At 43.3% G+C, this 19,506-nt stretch overlaps 1 pseudogene across 1 annotated transcript; it reads left to right on the top strand.

The window, feature by feature from the left end:
* Positions 1-14,038: 14,038 nt before the first annotated feature.
* Positions 14,039-14,940, top strand: LOC308614502 (cathepsin Z-like; annotated as a pseudogene). Its single transcript has one exon. The product of its transcript is annotated as a cathepsin Z-like (transcript).
* Positions 14,941-19,506: the final 4,566 nt, after the last annotated feature.

Genomic DNA, 19,506 nt, shown 5'->3' on the forward strand with positions numbered 1-19,506 from the left:
TAATAGCTTTTCAGGCTCCTTCTAACTCTCCCAGCCAGCTCTCACTGTTTTCTGGGCTCGGCCTTCACCTCACAGTTACTTCTAGGTTTTCATTCCTTTAGAATTGCTGTGGACCAGGAAGGAAAATAACCAAGCATATTTCATTTAAGTCTAAAAATAGATATTAATACGATTGATAAAATGAATAATTTAATGCTGCTCGGGCAATATTAAATGATCCTAGCCACTGGGATCCCCTGGGATCTGGCTGCGGGTTCGAGGAGGTCCAGTGGTGGGTAGGTCACAGTAGAAGAGCTTTACGTTAACTCAGTTAAAACGCTGACCTGCTAGTACTGAGGTACTTGTGCAACTTCAGTGGAAGCCTCATTGGGGCGTTCCAAGCAGGCAAATGACTGCTCCCTGGTGTGTGAGTTAGGGGGTTAGGGATGGTAAGAAGGGTCTGTGGATTCACTCAGGGCAAAGACTTCAGCCTACCAGCTGGGTGACCTTGAGCAGATTATTTAACCTCTTGAAGCCTTAATACCCCTTCTTTAAAATAGGAGAGAAGGGCTTCCCTGGTGGTGCAGTGGTTGAGAGTCCGCCTGCCGATGCAGGGGACGCGGGTTCGTGCCCCGGTCCGGGAAGATCCCACATGCCACGGAGTGGCTGGGCCGGTGAGCCATGGCTGCTGAGCCTGCGTGTCCAGAGCCTGTGCTCCGCAACGGGAGAGGCCACAACAGTGAGAGGCCTGCGTACCGCAAAAAAAAAAAAAAAAAAAAAAAGGAGAGAAAAAGTACCCAGCACATAAGGTTTTTGTAAGGATTAATGAAAAATTCATGTAAGGTGCTCAGCGCACTGCTCGGCATACAGTAAGCGTTCAAATGCTAGCGCTTATTAAAAAAACACATGCACACAGCTTGGATCCTCACTGTATTTCACCATGGGGTTTCATTTTCAAAAGCTAGGACACTTTAAAATGAGAATCTTCTCTTTTTTCCACCAATTAAAACCTCTTGGTTAAAGAAAAATGATAGAGCAAGAATGGGTCTTATGGAATAGCACTTAGGATATGATTATGGGATGGAATGTTTTCATGTAGGCATACATCAAAGGCTGGAAGGCTTTGGCGGGTATGTGTTAATATAGGAAGTGTCCCTTTAATAGTTAGATTCTGACCTGAGTTTAAAGGGCTGGAGGGGAAGATATGGAGAATTTTAGGCAAAGACCACAAAAGGAAGGAGGATAGTCATCTAAATAAGTTAGGCAGAAACTGGGGAGGGGATGAGATTAGGTGTTTATTAGTAAGGAGGCTTTCAGGGAAAGAACCACATCCTATGTAGCTTAAGCAAACATGGGACTTGATTAGCTCGTGGAAGTGAAATCCAGGCTCCAGGCAGGGCTGGACGCAAGGCTCAAATGGTGTGGTATGGGAAGGCCCCCGCCTCCACCTGGTAGATAGATTCTCTCCAGTGGTAAGCAAGACGCACATTCTTTTAGCTCAGTGCAGGGAGAAAGCCTTATCTGAGAACCCAGATTTCAAGAGGTTTGGCTTGACCTGGGTCACAGGTCCAACTTTATCGTAGTCACTGTGGCCTTGGAGAAATTGGGTGCTCTGGGTGGAGGTGGGGGGGAGGTCAGCTGACTGAACCACATGGATGGGTTCACCACCACCAAGAGGAGATTTGCTCCCAGGAAACAGGGCAAAGGTGCCGGGCAGGCAAGAGGAACATGGCCCCAGCTGGTAGTGCTCGGCCTAACCTCCCCTCACCATCTGCCAGTACCCCATGGGCATCCATACCTTCTGCTTCAGCTTGACACCGGCCCCCTGAGCCAACGAGACCCCCTGAGGTGACCGTGAAGTCACATGGGGTCCTGGAAAACCCATCATATAGCAGATAGTTGTCAAGAGGACTAAGTGTAGACAGTTTCTCTGTTCCAAGAGATTTGGAGCTATGACAGAACTCGCTGAATATGAGATCAACAGAGTAAAGAGTGGGGTGAGGTTACTGCTCAGGCAATATTAAATAAGCACAGCCACTGGGACCATGTGGGATACAACCGCAGGTTGGAGGGAGTCCAGAGCTGGGTAGGTTATAGTAAACAAGTTGTGAGTTAACCCAGGTAAAGTGCTGATGTACCAGCACTGAGTTACATGTGCAGCCTCATTTCTACTGTCCTTCCTAGGTACCATATGTGGTCTTCAGTTCAATGGAATATTATTCTCTCTAGTAGGACAATCTCAAGGACATTTTTGAGAGCTGTTTATTTACATTAAGAATTAGCACACATCCTGTTCTTGATATGCATACTACAAAAGCTTCTGGGTGAGGAGGCACATGGGGCTGGGGTATGGACCAGAGGAAAGAATGAGCACAGGTTACTAGAATGCTTTAGAAATCCTTTTCTGCTTCAGATAAGTGGCTAATTAAATTTGGGGTTGGCTACTGGAAAAGTGCCAATTATGGAAACGAGCATCTGTTGATCACACTTTGCTTCAGATGCTTGGCTCCTGACTAGAGCCGTGTTGGGGGGAACGCGGGGAGCCGTGCTAGCACCACACACAGAGGTGGTAGGAGGAGTGATTCATCATATTTACTTTCAGGCTTTCATCTTGTAACAAGATTAATTCAGTAGAATTCAACTTCCAGAGAAAAATGGACCATTTATTGTTTTAGATTCAGGCTTAGGCACAGCAGGTGGATTTTCCAAATTGCCTCATTTGACATTTCCTAGAAGTGTAAGCTAACATGATTCCATTTTTTGGCAACTGGAAAGTTATATGTGAACATTCTACAAGTCAGTTGGCAGGACTGTGAATTTCAAACATTTAACTATCTTGCTTGAGCTTGAACTTGATTTTGTCGAGTGATTTGCAACTGTGTGACAGTCCTTTTTTAGGTCTGGAAATCATCTCAGAAAATTTAAATCATTTGCCAAAGGTCACTGAATAATATACACGTTAGAGCTGGGGACTGGTGAATATTGATTAGAATCCAGTTCTCTTATATCTCGGAGTCACTTGTAGAAAGTGACTGTCATTTGTGATGTGTGTAACTTTGTTTGCACATGGAGTAAGTGAAGATTTTTGACACCCATCTTCTCCTGCTGGCTTTTTCCCCTGGTACTTCTAGGGCTTGCTTACTATGGTGTCTGCTCTTACCATAAGTGAGCATGGAAAGCTACAAATCACATTTAATTTTCTTCTAGAAGCACATGTTCCTGCTGTGTTGGGCAGATTCAGCAGGCAAATCCACTTTGCCAACAGTAATACCATATTCCAGGTAATGATGTCCTTTGATCTTTTCAAATGGAAATGGTAGGCCTAAGCAAATTAAATCCAAGCAAGTACCATCAGTTAATGACTTCTTAATTATTAGATGTCTCATCTTCACCAGTTGTCTCTAAGATACCATATTAATTCACTATTCTAATATATTTGTCCATACTCCTTTGGTGATTTCTTTTGTTGTTGTTGTTGTAATTCATGTATTTTGGCGGGGGGGCTTAAAATTACTTCATTTTATTGCAGATTGCATCCAAGCATAAACACACAAAGTATTGCCTTTATAGCATAAAGGAAATCTATCAATAAAATTTAAACTATCAAGTTAACCTTTAAATTCCTCCAGAAAGAATCAGATACGGAAATGCAAGTAATACCACAATAATGTGCATATGAATTGCTATTAAATTTTTTTTTTACTATGGTAGTATATATTTTTATTTTTTTATACAGTAGGTTATTATTAGTTATCTATTTTATACAAATTAGTGTATATATGTCAATCTGGGGGTTTCTTTATTCAATAATCCTTTAGGTTATTCTTTAGTGTTTTGTTTGTTTGTTTTTATGGGTGTCACAGATTTCCCCCGTATTCCTCTATATCTTTGGGATTATTTAACATATGTAGTCTTTTCTTGTTTATAGAATTTCTTTCTTTTTTTTAAAAAAAAATTTATTTATTTATTTGGCAGCACCGGGTCTTAATTGTGGCACGTGGGATCTTTGTTGCCTCATGCGGGATCTTTGTTGCGGCATGTGGGATCTAGTTCCCTGACCAGGGATCGAACCTGGGTCCCCTGCATTGGGAGCGCAGTATCTTAGCCACTGGACCATCAGGGAAGTACTAGAATTTCCAATATTTGGAAATTACTCAGGTAGATAAAATTCAGGCATTTTCTGGGGGTGTGGGTTTGAGAAGAGATGAGACAGTGGATGAGTTTGGATTTAGACTTATTTATTTAGATGCCTCTGGTACACCCAGGTGGATATGACCGGTATGCACTTAGAAATGGTTTGGAACTCAGACAAGAGTTCAAGGCTAAAGGTAGATCTTTGGAATTATCAGTTTTTAAGTAATATGTGACTCCATGAGAATAGATGTAAACATCCAAAGGAGAAAGTGTAAGCGGGAAAAAAGCTAGTATTAAGGGCAATCAGTGTGGCATGAGTGGCAGGTGAAGAGACAGGAAGACAGTGGATTCAAGGAGATTGGCAGAGAGAAGGTGAGAAGTAGTACTGAGAGGTTTTTTAGGATGGAGAGCGTTGACCATGTTTCTCAGGGAGAAGAGGGAGAGGGGGAATTACTGACAAGGGAGAAAATGAAGAAGGAAGAGGATGGGGGCTGTCGATGGTTTGAGGTTTCCAGGTGGTGGGGATACTATCAGAAGCACCATGTGGGTCTTGGAGGGGGGTACACATTCCTTCAGCTAGAAAGAAGGAGGTGAGTGAAAATGCAAGTTAGGAAGTAGAAAGGAGAGAAATGGAGGGAGATATCAGTCCTGATGCCCTTTCCCTTCTTTATGAAGCAGGAGGCTGGGTGATCTGCTGAGCAGGAAGGGGAGGCTGGTAAAGTTTGGGAGCATCTTTATAAATTAAAATATGTAGTGTACCTAGATCTTGTTGAACTCATATATTACATTTCCATTTTGGAATCGAAGTCATTTTTCACTTCCTTCTGAACCTCATAACATCATGATCAAGAGACAACAACAGGGCTTTCCTGGTGGCGCAGTGGTTGAAAGCCCGCCTGCTGATGCAGGGGACACGGGTTCGTGCCCCGGTATGGGAAGATCCCACATGCTGCGGAGTGGCGGGGCCCGTGAACCATGGCCGCTGAGCCTGCGCGTCCGGAGCCTGTGCTCCGCAACGGGGGAGGCCACAGCAGTGAGAGACCCGCGTACCACAAAAAAAAAAAAAAAAAGAGAGACAACAACTTATAACAAAAGCCATGGAGGCATGAGGGTCCCAGCACTGCTTGTAAAACTCACCCTGGGAATTTCTGACTAGCTGAAGGCTTGCCCTCAGATGTGCACCTTGGTCTAATATAGCAAATCTATGCAGATCTGATTGATGGCCGAGTAATTTATGTCTTAACTAAGCCCATAAATTGACTCACTCTTTGAGATTGTTCTATCTTCTTTGGAGATGGAGTAAAAACTCCTTGGGGTAGGGAGGTCCCCTGAGAAATGTTAGTGCTCCTGAAGTAACACTAGGCTAGAAAGCCTTTTATTGTGGGATGAGTGTGACAGCTAAGAAATGGAAAGAAATAAATGTGAGTCACACAAAAACTTCATTCCATGACCTTCAGCCCTTGTCAATCATATTTAAGAAAATCCTGTGAGGAACTTCAATATTAGATATTTTCTTTATATTTTATATAATATTTATAATTGCTATATACTGTGGCTTCACCTGGGATGAAAAATCAGTCGCACGTCGTTTCACTTTCCTCCTCCGTTTTAACTTACTTGCTGTTGCATGAGGCAGAATCTCCTTTAGCAGAGTGATCAGCCATGAGGAAAGGGAGTGGGGAGGACATCCAGGCTTCTGTGTCTCAGTGGAGCCCTTAGAATTTTCAGATTTGCTCTGTTTTCCTTCAGGACTCTACCTTTGCCCTGGGTTTCCCACTTGGTAGCCTAACGTGGAGTAAGCCCAGAGTAGGCTCCCTGCCCCTATGCATCCACAGAACTCGGCAAAAGCTTGCCTCGTCTTGTCTCGTCTTATCTGGACTTCCCACCCCACCTCAGGGCTAGGTACAAAGCAGCTGTCCAAACCTGAGGGAGGGCTGGCTAGAACCTGTTCACTGTTGGCCAGTGGGCAACTTTGGGGCCACTGGTGCTGTGGCTGTCAAGGCCCTGCTAATAGGCACACTCAGTTACACACAGGTTGGGGAAGGTAGAGGGAATCACAGTCTGGGGTGACTTAGCCCTCCTTTCAGCCCAGCTGACAACACAAGACCCTCACATACAGAGTGAACCGAGTGAAAAAGTTAAGGAAAATTAGAACAGGAAGCATTGGAAAGATTTTGCCTTCACTTAAAATTTCCCAGCTTTTCTTTTTAAAAGAAAATTAATGAATTAGCATCCGTTAAGCATTGGTATTCATGGCTTATAAATACTTTCTAAGACTTTGTAGTGCTCACTGTAGGTGTGTAGCATAGCTGTAGTTTTGAACAGTGCCCTTAGACCTCACTTAGTTTTTCCCTTTCCAGAGGGTGTGTTCCCCTCTCACATCATAATGAACCTCTTGAAAAAAGATTGAAAAAAGGAGATTCTTTGGTCAGACACAGATCCTGAGGCTTTTGCCCTCCAGCGCTGACAGATGTGAGAGAGGTCTCGACCTCTAACAGAGGCTTTGTCTGCTCACTATGTCCGGCGGCCCAAAGCTGGCGCGAAGCAGCCAGGAGCAATCATAGATGTGGAGACGCTATGTCCCCAGCCACTGTCGTGACCCCTTGGACAGACTCTTCCTCCTGTGTGTGTGCATCTTCCTTCCCATTTTTTTGTTTTGTTTTGTTTTTTAAATTGAAGTAGAGCTGATTTACAATATTGTGTTAGTTTCAGGTGTACAGCACAGCAATTCAGTTATAAATATATATTCTTCTTCAGACTCTCTTCCCTTATAGATTATTACAAAATATTGAGTATAGTTCCTTGTACTATACAGTGGGCCCTTGTTGGTTATCTATTTGATATATAGTAGTGTGTATATGTTTACCCCAACCTCCTAATTTATCCCTCCCCTCCCTCCCTTCCAGTTTTTATCAAGTGTTTTCTGTTTTCTCCTGAATCTTCAAACACAGTTTGTGTCTTATTTACTGTTGGATGTATCGAGGATACTGTTTTCCTGCCTCTGAAGAGCTTAAAAAACAGGCCATATTCCTATTTTTCTGAGAATTTAGTTCTGCTTCTAAGTAGGGAGATGAAAATACTTTCTAATTCTATAGTCCTTAAGCTTATCTTCCCTCTTAACTTTACCAGGTAGCCAACAGGACTCATGTGCATAAGGGTAGAGGTAAAAGGGGAGAGATAAAGTGAAAGTGTTGTTCTGAATGGGGGTGCTTGGCAGGTCTCTCTGTTCTTGAGCCGGGGAATTGCTATAGTAATCTAAAATCAACAGGAGAAGCGATCCAGGGCCAAGTACCGGGCAGCAATCAGGGTCATGGGTTGCAAGTTGATCTGGGAGTGAAATTACGAGCCTGCGTAAAGCTTTTACAGGGCTTGATTCCAGGAAATAAGGCAAATATATTTCCAAGGTAGTTCATTTAAAGCTGGAGCTTTCAAAACTTTAACACCCTTTTGTTCTCCCTAAATGGCTGGGAATGTAGTGGACTATGGGTTAGTTTGTTTTCTGCTCAGCATCCCCCTTTCCATCTGGAGGCAATGCCACATTGTGTGTCAAGGTGCAGTGCTCCACCCTGTATCAAGTGTGATCCCCCCTCCCTACCCCAGACATTCAGGGTAGGAACCAGTCTCAGCCAGTCAGACCCTCCTCTCTGGGACTTTGAATATCAAGGGAGTGAAGCAAAGATTCAAAGATCGTTCAGAAACCACTTGTGGCGATGATGTCGTGCTGTGGGCAGCAGTGGAGTACTAGCAGGGGCAGACAGTCCTGTGGCGTGACCTTGGCTGTGGTCCCTACTGCCCATCCTCTCTTGGTGTCCAGCCCGTTTCCTGAGCCTTGGCCTCCAGCCCTCCCATTCATCCTATGAACTCCTCAATATCCTCCCAATACACTCCAGCTGAGAAAAAGTGAGCACGGCTGTCTTCTGTTGCTTGCAATCAAGCATTAGACTGGGCCATCTGATGTTCTGGTCCTCAAATGCAAAGAGGTGTTTCTGGTGCTGCTAGTTGGTCTCTATCTAGAATGGTCTGGCACCACGTGTGCTGTGCCCCTCCACATGAGAGCCGCTGTACTTAGAGATTTTAAGACAAGTCTAGAGTCAAGGGTTTCTGGCATGTTACCAAAGTGGACACAAGTAACTTAACGGAGAGAGGAATTTCACTGAGTAAGGGACCTAAACAGTCAATGTTTGCAGGTGTGACTCCCAGGCCACAGACCTAGGTGGCAAGGGATACTGAGTTTTTTCATGTATTTAAATCAACTTAATTTCAACCTCACCTTTTCCTACACAGCAAAAAGGAAATGTACCCACAGGCATACCTGACTGCCCCCCAGAGCCTCCTCACCCCTGGGAAGCCCTGGGTCTCATAGTGCCAAGATACAGGGGAAGGCCCTCTGGTCTTCAGTCCCTGGACTGTATTGGTGTCCTCTGAGACACCCACTGCCCTGGCAAGTACAGTCCCTTCAAACCTACTGGCTGTTTTTTTCCCCTGTGGCACTTGAAGCCTGGGGACCTTTGGCAAGGCTACTGCCTAGAGTTCTATCTCTTTAGGTGTATTATAAAGCTGAGCCTTTGAACATTTGGTCACCTCCTTAGGGCACTATTATGGAGATGGCTCTGGGCCCTGAGGCGTGAGGGGCCCATAGACCTCTGTCCTTGCCTCCTATCTCCTGGAATCTTTTAGTCTGACGAACATTCCACTTTCTTCATGTTTCCCTTACAGGTCCCCCCAAACCCCCTACCATACACGCACCCCACAAATTAATCAATGGCTTAAGCTTTTGAAAACAAAAGTCAAGAAGGAAAATATATTGCAGGCAACTTGTGCTTTATGCTCTGCTGCAAGCATCCTTTGAGACAAGGAAGCACAGAAACCTGTTCTTTGCTCAAATGGTAGAAAGGAGAGAGGGGAATGGTGCATGGGGTGGGAGGGGAATAAAAACAAATTAATAGGTTAAAGAAAAGTCTTGTCAATAGCATTTAAAATTAATGAGGGGGAAAAAGAAAACGGAAGTGCTGAAATGCTATCAGCTGCCAAATAGAAGGGTTAATTGGCTTTGTATTTGGTGTCACTATCCTCTGTGATTCCTTAAAGTTTCATAAGCGATGCAACCTCATCTCTAAGCTATTCTGGTATGAATAATTCACTCCCTCCTTTACCCCTCTAACTTTTTAGAGTAAGGAATGAGGAGTGTTTCTTGTCTACATTCTGTAAGTCAAGTCAGCAATTCTAGCTCTAATTAATATGGGACTTCTACTCCAGCTGGAAACAAATATTTGTGTAACAAATGAAAGAGCATGTAATCCACAATCAAGCTTCTTACTGAGCCCCTTATTCCAGCTGCTTCTCTGAATAGAGTCCACTTATTATTATAGTCTCCAATCCTGGGTGGCAAGGCAGCTTAGGTGAGGTATCTCTGCTGGTGTGTGAGCCTAGTAATTTACTGATACATTTAAAACAAGCATATGCTAAAATTTTTTCTTCATTATAGATGCTGATTCCAAGAAGCAAAGGATCCATATTTGGGGAATTTACAGGTCTAATTCATCCCACACATATGAAAGCTGGATTCTGGTAAAATTGATGAATCACTAGATGAGGGAAGGTCAGGTCTTCTTAAACCCATAACCATGATTGACTTTGAGTCACAGAAACTCTGATGCAAATGGGCTTAAACAATAGGGGGATTTATTGTTCCATTTAAAAGGCCAGAGACGGGTTGGTTCTAGAATTGGTTAATCCAGTGGCTCGGTGACATCATGGAAGACCTAGGTTCTATCCAACTTTCCTCTCTGCCACCCTCTAGGCATCGGCTCCTCCTTTATGGTCCCAAGACAGCTGAAGCACTTCTAAGCACCAAATCCCAGCAGGATTTCCAGAGTTAGAGGGAAGGAATGGTTACTTCTTGCCTGTCACTCCTTATTAGCAAGAGAATTTCTCCCAGAACTATGCCCCCACCCAGCACATTTTTTCTCATGTCTCATTGGCTAGAATTGAATCGAAAACACCGCCTCAGGGCTTGACGCTTGGTGACCTTTCCGTGGCACCTGGCCATGGGGACCAAATTTGGGTTTTCTCAAGAGAGGAAGGGATAGGTTTAGTCGGGTGACCAGCAGTGTATATCATGCCAGCTTATCCCCCATGAGCCAATAAATGTCTTGTAAATATGTTTTCTGGAATGTAGTTAGAAGTAAATATATGATATTAATAATACTCTATTAACTGCTTTTTTTTTTTTTGGCCTCAATTTTAATTCCCCAACCAGGGATTGAACCCGGGCCCCCAGCAGTGAGAGCACGGAGTCCTAACCAGTGGACTGCCAGGGAATTCCCTATGCTATTAACTGCTAAATGTTTCATTTGAACTTTCATCAGCTTTTGGAAGACACAAAATAATTTTTAGCAAGCACCTTTAAGGATCTAATCCAGATCATTTTCACTTATTTCAGAGATGTCTTAGGAGTCAGGGAGATGTTATATGATTTGGAGGCTGCGGTACGTGGGCCTCTCACTGCTGTGGCCTCTCCCATTGCAGAGCACAGGCTCCGGACGCGCAGGCTCAGCGGCCATGGCTCACGGGCCCAGCTGCTCCGCGGCATGTGGGATCTTCCCGGACCGGGGCACGAACCCGTGTCCCCTGCATCGGCAGGCGGACTCTCAACCACTGTGCCACCAGGGAAGCCCTGGAGGCTCCCACTTCTTGCGAGTCATCCTGAATTCTAAGATGTCTTCCCCAGCTCCTCGTCAGACTCATCCAGTCATTGTCTCCACATCTTGGTCCTTTGCTCTTTGCTATGCTCTGTACACACCTGTTCCTCTAGAGAGGGCATCTACTTATGTGATGCTCCTGTCACAACCATGTGAATCATGCCCAAATTTACACTTTGGTTCTTTCTTCCAGGTGCTAACCTCACATTTCCATATGACTGGTGGATATTTCCAATTGCATATATTGCTAGTAACTCAAACTCAGCACACTTAATATCATCATACCTTCCCTCATCATCTGCAATTTTATTCCTATCATTTAATGAAGGCCAACCAACTCAAATTCCATCTTCTTTGTGAAGAACTTTCTGATTGTCATCTGTCCAATGAAGCAATATGTAATCAAGTGCCTATCGTGGGCTTGACCTATTGTAGACCCAAGTATAAGGTGGTGAGCAAGCCCCCCTGGAGCATATGTTCCTGTGCAGTGATATATCAGATAATTAGTGACCAATCATCTCAGCTAGAGCTGATCTTTTATCTCTGATCTTCTAAAACTTTCATTGTCTATATAATAAAGATACAGTGATAACAAAGGTGTACCTTGGAGAGAATTTGGACAGGGTGCTCTTCTAAGTGCTTAAAACGTAATAACTCTTTTAACCTTCACAACAACCCTGTGAGGTAGCACTGTTTGCCCTACCATTTTTACAGAGGACGAAACTAAGAACAGAGAGGTTAAGAAACTCACTCAGGTTTACAAAGCTAGTAAGTGATGAGTTTGTTTCCTTGAAAGCCAGGAAAGTAAAATTAGAATAAATTCTATTTTGAGTAAAAATAAAATATTGAAACTGAATGTGATTTTTAATATACCTACTTTTTCATTTTCAATATTTCCTCAACCACATCAATGTCCCAGAAAAAAAAAAACAGTTAAAAAATACAATGAAACATCTATGTAGGGACACACATTTTTTTCTTTTGCTTTAGGCTCCAGTATGACTTGACACAGGATTGTTGGAGCCTGTCTGTATTTAAACTTTTGCTATTTTGTGCATCATGAGTTTTTTTGTATTAATTTTGATTTTTTAAAATATTGCATTAAAATATTATTTATCTTGATCACCAAGTTTTTGGCACCCTTGTAAATTTTGTGCCCAAGGTGAGTGTCTCACTCTAATCCTGGCCTTGAGTGATAGAGCTGGGATTCAAACTGAGGCGACCTGGTTCCAGGTCTGTACTTTTAACCACTGCACAGCTCATGTCCTAGAATTATTGATTTTTGTATCTATATCTACATACCACTGTTCATTCCAATTAAACTAAAAATGCCTTGAGGGCATAGACCATTTGTCATACTGCCTTCCTGTATTCCTAAAGCATCTGGCATGGTGTTTGTTTGGCACATAGGGTGCCTGATAAAGGTTGGTTGAAAGGGGGTCAAAAGACCCCCTTTTCTAGTGGGCTAAAATTTACCATCACCACCAGCTACTTTTACCACAATTTGTAGTTTTGCTCTCTTTACTGCAATTTCCCTCTTATATATTGTATTTTAATTTTATTAAAAAAATTAATTGAATAACCCATTTCATATAAAGATAATGAATGAACACATGTTAACAAAAACATGAACATAAAATGCTTTCTTCAAACTAGTATTCTCTTTTTAGTGAAACTTTCTGCATTTTTCAGAAATATATGGCCTTTGGAAAGAACATCTATAAGTTTTAGTTTTGTAAGCTAACAGATGAGTATAGTAAAGAGAAGGTAGAATGTTCATTGACATAATTATCAGCTCTTTGGTTAAAATGTAACCAGTTTCTGAAGTACAACTGTTCTGTGATTTATGCTTCCCTACAAACTAGAGCTCTGCTCATTACCTCTTACACCCGGCTGGGGATCCGCTTCACCTGTGGGTGTACCCTTCTCAGTGTAGTAATGACACGCCTGGGTGGTTATATTTTCTCCAGCACTACTTCTGGGAATGACAGGAAGAGATGAGTATTTTCTCTCCTGCCACTGAACTTAGAAACGTGGCTTTTTTTTTGGAAGAGGGAATCAATAATGAACGCAGCAATTTCATTATATAAAAGCCGTTGACTTGTTTTTCTGTACTTTAACATCCTCTGAGCAGGTTTTAGCAGCTTTTGAATTTTATCTTTGCATATTCTATAGTTACCGAAATTCTATAGTATACTATATTATAGTATAGTATAGTATGTTCTATACTTTACTAAATATAGAATTCTATACTTTCTAGTTTACTTACTGATTTTACAAAAGAGCCTTTCCAGAGCAGAGCCAGGCAAATTGTCACTTGCTTGACATTTGGGAATCATATGGATGCTCCCTTATGCTCTGGGGTTCTGCAGGGAATACAATAGTGTACTCAGGTTAACTCGGAAATCATACTGTTATACGATGCAGTATGAAACACTGTGTAATTACCAAAATTCTGCAGCTATTAATATTTGCCTAATTTTATGAGGAAACAAGGTGTGAGGAGAACTGGATAGAATTGTGAGTTTGTGTGCTAAAGGCAATTTTACTGAATGTCATCCTCCCCGTCAGATCTGTGCCCTGAAACCCCTGCTCTATCTTTGGTGCAGACACAACCTCATGCATTTTAGGGGAAGAAGCCATGGTCCTGGAGAGCATATTATTTTCTCGGCATAGCCTTTAGCTACTCCAGGGGCACATCTGTGTTCATCACTTAGACCAGCGTAGACTGTTAACGGATGGCAACAAACGTAAAGCTTAACCAAGACTCAAGTCCATTGTAACTTCTATTTTAATAGCCTGAGCAGAGAAAACAGTTTAGTAGGTCATCTGAGTGAAACTGGCGAGAGACAGTTTCCAAAGACATGAAGCAGAGTAGCAAGAAGAGTTGGTACAAAATGAGAAAAACAGTTACAAAGGGTGGACAGTGGTAGGGCCCAGTGTCTAAGTCCTGGTGTGGATGTTACCCCTCTGAGTTCTCAGGAAAGGCAGGAACCTTTTGAAAATAAGGCAGCCAGAACTCTATCTGAGGTAAGCCAAGCTTAGACCAGACACAGCAGAAGTCAACGAGCATCCTTTCTACTCCTGCATCGAGGCTGGTTCTATGTACCACGGCAGGGCGCTTGAAATTTAGAGACATGAGGATTCAGAGTTCACTTCTAGTCTTAGATTTAGATGTCAAATAGCTACGAAAGTAACAAATGGGGAGTTCTGGAAGGATGTGATTCAAGAAACAAGAACTGGGGGTCCGATCGCACCGGCGCGGGAGCCATGGCGTCGTTGAGGCTGCCACCGCTGCTCTGGCTGCTCTTGCTGCTGGTGGAGCGGCGCAGGCCGGCTTCCACTTCCGCCCGGGCTGTCGGCCGCTGCGCGGGGAAACAGCTCACCCAATTGGGGCGCAAGACATACCCCCCGGCCTCATGAGTACCTGTCCCCATCAGATCTGCCCAAGAGCTGGGACTGGCGCAACGCAGATGGGGTCAACTACGCCAGGGTCACCAGGAGCCAGCACATCCCCCAGGACGGCGGCACCACCGCCACGGCCGACCGGAGCCCCAACAAGCGCAAGGGGGCGTGGCCTTCAATGCAGCACGTCATCGACGGCGGCAACGCCGGCTCCTGGGAGGCGGGTGACCACCTGCAGGGGTGGGAGCACGCCCGCCCGCGCCGCATCCCCGACGAGACCCGCAACAACGACCAGGCCAAGGACCAAGAGTGTGACAAGTTTAACCAGCGCGGAACCTGCACCGAATTCAAAGAGCGCCGTGTCATCCAGAACTACACCCTTTGGAAAGTTGGCGACTATGGCTCGGTCTCCGGGAGGGAAAAGGTGATGGCGGAAATCTACACAAACGGTCCCATCAGGGGCGGTACGATGGCAACAGAAAAGAGGTCTAACTACACTGGAGGCATCTATGCTGAATACCATGACAAGGCCTACATAAACCACATCATTTCCGTGGCCGGGTGGGGTGTCAGCGATGGGATGGAGTACTGACTTGTCCGGAATTCATGGGGCGAGCGAGGCTGGATGAGGATAGTGACCAGCACCTACAAACATGGGAAGGGTGCCGATTACAACCTTGCCATTGAGGAGAACTGCACATTTAGGAACCCCATCGTTTAAGGCAGACGTCTCCAACGAGCAGTTCTTAAAGAAATGATCTCATGAGCCGTAACCAGAGGGGATCCCATCATCATGGGCCCTGGGTTGGTACTGCCATGGTTCGAAAGAATTGGGGGTTGATGTTCAAGTATCTGACGCCTGGTAACGGCACTGAGCACGGAGGAGAGACACCCATCAAAATGCCTCATGGGCTGAAAGAGCGTTCCCAGGGGAGAATCTGAGGGGGGACGACTTAGCACCTGCACAGGACTGCTTCCTGTCATGATGATGGCAGCGAACCATCTACCTGGAGAAGAGTGATCACCAGACAGTGAATGATGTGACCTACGTTTTCTTCAATAGATGATTTGGCAGCTATGGTTTGTGATGTATTTAAGAGGTAAAACAGTTCAGACTTATCACCAGTTCCTTTATCACCTTGAAATCAGTGGTGGGGTAGTGGGGGGAGATGGCAATATCAAGATGCCAAGGGATGAATAAAATACACACTTCCAGAAGGAAAGGAAGGAAGGAAGGAAGGAAGAGGGAGGGAGGAAGGGAAGGAGAGGGAGAGGGAGGGAGGAAAGAAGATAAGGAAAGAAAAGAAAAAGAAAAAAGAAAAAAGAAACAGGAACTGAGAGCCCATCATGGGGCAAGGTGTTGGCCCCAGGACTGGAGACATGGGCTTGATTAGACACAATGCTGCCCACATGGAGCTGTGGTCTGTCCAGGATTATGTGTCTTACATTCCAGCCCACTGTAGGTTTCCAAGATTGGATGGGGTTGGATAAAGCACAAGTACACTTTCAGAACCACGTGCTAATATGTGTGGAAATAATAACTAGAAAAGTCTGCAGTGATAGGACTCTGTTTTCTTCCCCTACTTTAGTGGTATTGCCCACACTTCAAATAACCTCTGTATTAAGCATCTTCCGCGCCGTGTTTCTTCAATACCTGCCTCGACTTCTCTCCTGCTGAGCTCTGCTCTACCACACACTTTTGCCTCCCTAGAGAGCTAATTATAAGCCCGTATTTTAGTGTCTACTTACAACGAAAGCGTGTGTCAAAAGCAGCACATATCTATATAGAAATTGCGAAGAGTGTAAGTCCAGAACAACGATGAAGCAATGCCCATGGATATGTTCACCAAGTAATGATTCAGGGAAGTTGAAATTGGTCTGGTCAGGTTAGTGCTGGCAACTGGATGCCTAATAAGTGTTTATTGACAATAATCATCATGATAGTGATAAAATGACCTGGTGCAAGTTTATTTGGGACATTTTCTACCTATAAAAAGAGGGCAGAGGAACTTCTATGCTCATCAAGATCAGAGCTTAGGCTACTTCAGCCTTGTGGGTAAGTTTACACCTTTGCAGGCCCATAAGGTTCTTCACTAGTCCTTCCATCTTGAGAAATGATGTTTCTGATGTAATAGTAGCTTAGAATATTTGAGCATTAGGCCTTAAGTGACTTTTAATCACAGGCTTTCTTGCTAATGTTACAATCTCTTTTAGGCCTTTGATCTCTTGAGCCAGTTCTGCATAGGTGGGACGCTATTATCACTTTCTCTTCTCTATTTCAAGGGTATGAGGTGTAAGGGGGAAAAAAAGTAGAAATAGGAATAGTTTAAGTGTGCATTTACATCTTGGATTTTGAAGAGGAAACTCAGATCTTCCAAATTGTCTTTTATCATCTATTCAAGGTCTAGAGCACTATAGATAGAAGTTCCCCTCCCCTTAAAACAAACAAAAACTTCTTTCAGAGCTTCCATGCACTTTTGTGTTTATAGATGGAAATATCTGTGGGACTACACATTTTCAAGCCTTATTGCAGATCCCTAGTTTTAGTGGGATTATATAAAACCTGGTATTGTTGAAAACCCTCCTTCTGTCTTCCATTCTTGAAGCAGGGTTGAACATTTTATCAAACTGATAGCAAGGGAGTGTTTTACCTGCTTGACTTAGTCTTACTATTTTATTTCAGTGCAGTGTGTCTACACCCTGCTGGGTGTGGAGGCCATGACTCACCTGGAGAGAGGATGTTGTTCTCTGGGCACATCCAGGGTGTTGCAGGATGACTGAGGCACTTCTCATTTGGGCTTGGTGCCATTTTGTTCCTTCCCTTGTTCTCACTTGGGTATTTACTTGGCTACTTGCTCCCAAGGAAAACCAGTCCGTTGAGTATTCAAATATTAACTCCTCTTTCTACACATGTGGCCAAGCAAGTTTTTACTGGAAATGTAGTCTGGTGCCTGAGGAAAGATGGGGTGGGGAGAAGAGCGATTGAGGTTAAAAGGCAAAGGGACCGGCAGAAAATAGCTTTTCTGTCTGATTACAAGTTTTATGACACTTTTCTATTGTCCATAATCTTTGTGCACAAGATTAAGAAAACATTTAGTGAGAATAACCTCAGGTTAATCAATTTGTGCCAAGAAGCTTCCTCTTCCTGCTGCAGCACCATGCGCTTGGCCCATTAGAGCTCAGAGAGGGACCTGACCCCTGGCGGTCTGACTCCTGTGAGTTGCATTTTGTACATAACGCCTCCTCCCTTCACCACCTCTCAGACTAAGCAGTTGCCCAGAACTCTAGTGGTTACAGGCCAGGTACAGCTGTGGGGAGAAGCTATCTGGATGGAAACAGCTGCACTCAGGTGAAGGGTGGAAGCTGTACACCAGGCACCCGGTTCCTCCTGAGGTTGTCAATGCTCTCCTTGTTCTCAGAGGCTCACTCACCCCTGTGTCCTTCTCTTTCCCTCCTGTGGGCACTTCTGGGGCTGGGTAGCTTGAGTACATTTCTTACCCAAAGCTTTTTCTCTCTTTTAAAAAATATAATGTGACTAATTTATCAAGAGTTATATCCAAGAGTGTTCAAATTGGGTATTTGGGGTAGTTAGTCCCCAACCCAACTGTATATCAGAAACATGGAAGCAGGGAAGAGGAAGAAGTTGGTTTAGAAATACACATTCCAAAACAACAAAGTCCTACTGTATAGCACACGGAACTATATTCTATGTCCTGTGATAAACCATAATGGAAAAGAATATGAAAAAGAATGTATATGTGTATAACTGAATCACTTTGCTGTACAGCAGAAATTAACACAACATTGTAAATCAACTATACTTCAATAAAATAAATTTAAAAAAAAGAAACACACATTCCAGGACTAGATAGTTTTATTGGAGAATTCTACCAAAAATTTAAAAAGCATTAACATTACTCTTTCTCAAAATCTTCCCAAACATTGAACAGAAGGGAACACGTCTTAACTCATTCTATGAGGCCAGCATTACCCTGATACCAAAGCCAGTAAAAGACACAACAAGGTAAGAAAACTATAGACCAGGACCCATTAAGAATATAGATTTTTAAAAAATACTAGCAAATCAAATTCAGTGACATATTAAAAGGATTATATACCATGACCAAATAGAATTTATTCATGGAATGCAAGGATAGTTCAGCATTTAAAAATCAATCACTATAAGAACAAACGTATGGAGGGGTGGGATAGGGAGAGTGGGAGGGAGGGAGACGCAAGAGGGAAGGGATATGGGAACAGATGTATATGTATAACTGATTCACTTTGTTATAAAGCAGAAACTAAAAAAAAAAAAAGAACAAACATATAGACACCAAGAGGGGAAGTGGCCGGGTTGGGGGGCAGGGGGGCATGTTGGTGGTGGTGGGATGAACTGGGAGATTGGGATTCACATATATACACTAATATGTATAAAACAGATAACTAATAAGAACCTGCTATATAAATAAGTAAAATTCAAAAATTCAAAATAAATTAATTTTTAAAAATCACTATAATAGGGCTTCCCTGGTGGCGCAGTGGTTGAGAGTCCGCCTGCCGATGCAGCGGACACGGGTTCGTGCCCCAGTCCGGGAAGATCCCACATGCCGCGGAGCGCCTGGGCCCGTGAGCCATGGCTGCTGAGCCTGTGCGTCCGGAGCCTGTGCTTCGCAACGGGAGAGACCACAACAATGAGAGGCCCACATACCGCAAAAAAAAAACAAAAACTAACAAACAAACAAAAAAAAAAAAAAAAAAGAAAAAAAAAATCACTATAATATACCACATTAATACAATAAAGAAAAAACCCCACAGAATCATTTCAATTGATGCAGAAAACCATTTGACAAATTCAACACTCAATGACAAAACTAGAAACAGAAGGAAACTTCCTCAACATTATAAAGGCCATATATGAAAAATCCTCAGCTAATATCATACTCAATGGTGAAAGACTGAGAGGTTTTCACTTAGGATTAGGAAAAAAAGAAGGGTGTCTGCTTCCTTCAACATAATATTGGAAGTGCTAGCCAGAGAAATTGGGCAATAGGAAAAAAGGCATCCAAGTTGGAAAGAAAAGAGTAAAATTATCTCTGTTCACAGACAACAGAATCTTTTATATAAAAAATCCTAAGGATTACACACACACACACACACACACACACACAACAGCTAGAGTTAATTTTAAAAATGTAGCAGTTGCACGATACAAAATAACGTACAAAAAATCAGTTACATTTCTATACACTAGCAATGAAAAATCTGAAATGGAAATTAAGAAAATCAT

This window comes from Mesoplodon bidens, assembly GCF_964165515.1.
Source record: "Mesoplodon bidens genome assembly, chromosome: 3".
NCBI classification, from domain to species: domain Eukaryota; kingdom Metazoa; phylum Chordata; class Mammalia; order Artiodactyla; family Ziphiidae; genus Mesoplodon; species Mesoplodon bidens.